The 1,934-nt window shown below is 52.8% G+C and overlaps 1 protein-coding gene across 1 annotated transcript in view; it reads right to left on the bottom strand.

Moving 5' to 3' along the window:
- Window positions 1-1,934, bottom strand: part of STARD13 (StAR related lipid transfer domain containing 13) — a 194,731-nt gene that overhangs the window by 75,874 nt on the left and 116,923 nt on the right. The window lies entirely within an intron of this gene.

The following is a 1,934-nucleotide window of genomic DNA, read 5'->3' as shown; positions in this document are numbered from 1 at the left end:
GGGCTTTGCCTCAGTGAAGATTGACAGCCTTGGAGACCCTGTGGGGCAGTTCCACTCTGTCCTCTAGGGGCGCTGTGGGTCAGAATCCCCTCCAGGCACTGGGTTTGGTTTGGGCTTTGCTTCTGTGAAGGTAGGAGCTCTGATAGCATAGTGTCTAAGGCATCTGACTACCAACCAGAAAGCCCGAGGTTCAAACCCACCAGCCACTCCTCGGAGTGAAGGTTGGGCAATCTACCTCCGTACTGATACCGCCTCGAAAACCCAAGGAGGGGTTGCTAGGAGTCAGATCTGACTCCACGGCAGTGAGTTTTTTTGTGTGTGTGTGTGTGTGTCTGTTGTTAGTTGTCATGCAGTCAGGCCTGGACTCACCGCGACCCTGTGCCCAACAGAATGCACCGCTGCCTGGTCTGCACCATCTCCCCCACAGGCTGCAGATCAGACTGTGGTGACCCACAGGATGCTCACTGGCCGAGAGTGGAAGGAGATGGCCAGGCCTTTTTTCCTAGTCTTATTCTGGAAGCGTCACTGAGACCTGTCCATTACTGGCAGCCCACAAGCCCCCACTAACAGACGGGTCGTGGATCCACAAGAGGGGCACTGGCTGGGACTCGTACCTTGATCTCTTGCATGGAAGGCGAGAATTCTACCACCAGCCACCACTGCCTGCATTTGAAATGAACAACCCTCAAAAGAGCAAAAATATCCATACAGTTCTGTTGACCCAATTCTAGGTTTCAAAATGCTCTCCGGTATAAAAGCTTTTAGTTGCAAAACCCAGACACCAATAGCTTCTGCCAGAAACTTCCTAGGAAACTCTGTCCAAGAAGGTGCTCCAGGTATCCCCCAAGTGCTCGGTGTCGATACCCCCTTGTCTCTGACGACGCCGTGAAAACAAATGGGGAGCAGTTTGCAGACGTCTCTGGGTGCCTGTCTGGGAACGTGGACGAGTTCCACTCGTGTGGCTGTTGTTTCTAAGACTGCAGACATGGTGAGGCGCCTGTCTGCGCCCCTGTCCTGGTCCCTTCTCGCAGCCTTCTCTCTCTACCTACACACCTGACCCCTGGGGAGGGGGCACTGAGTCACTTCCTGTTTCCTAAACCACGGGCAAAACTTCCCCTTACCGAAGAGCCTTGAAACAGGATGAGGGAGGAGAATGACTGGGAGGGGACCACCCAGGAGGTGGGGAGAGAGGGAAAGGGGTCCCCTTCAGATTGGGAAGCTGAGCTGCCATTTCCGTGCTGTGGTGGTGAAATGCTCAGCTAGTCACCAAAAGGTCGGCAGTTCAGACCAGGGCTTCCGACCAGCTCAGAAGGATTCAGTCACAGCTGACGGAGCTCACATGTTGCATAGGGACGGAATCTATAGCGTGGGATTTTGACACAGGAATGAAGCCAGCAGGGATGCCCCACTCAAAGATGGTGGCCAACTACGCCACACTGACAGTGTGTTGATCAGTCATCTTTGAGTGGGGCGTCTCTGCCCATTCCCTACTTTGGTCAAAATCCCACGTAAGAGATTTGGTTGCTATGCTATGTGTAGGCTCTGTCAGCCATGACTAAGCGCTGTTCGAACCCACCAGTTAATTCATGGCATAAAGATGCGACAGTCTGCTTTCAGAAAAATTAAACCAAAAAAAAAAAAAAACACCCACTAAACCCAAGCATCAAGTCAATTCCAACTCCTGGCAATTCCCATTGGGTTTCCAAGGCTGTAACTCTTATGGAAGTAGACTGCCTCGTCTTCCTCCCCCACAGCAGCTGGTGAGTTCCAACCGCAGGCCTTCTGGTTAGCAGCCAAATGCCTTATCCACTACATCACTGAAGATGACAGCCTTGGAAACCCTTGGGGCAGTTCCACTCTGTCCTCTAGGGGCGCTGTGGGTCAGAATGGACTCCACGGCAGTGGGTGTGGTTTGGGCTTTGCTTCTGTGAAGA

This window comes from Orycteropus afer, unplaced genomic scaffold (genome assembly GCF_000298275.1).
Source record: "Orycteropus afer afer isolate SDZICR_OR568_19922 unplaced genomic scaffold, OryAfe1.0 scaffold01092, whole genome shotgun sequence".
Taxonomy (NCBI): Eukaryota; Metazoa; Chordata; class Mammalia; order Tubulidentata; family Orycteropodidae; genus Orycteropus; species Orycteropus afer.
This window is presented reverse-complemented; position numbering and strand designations above follow the sequence as displayed.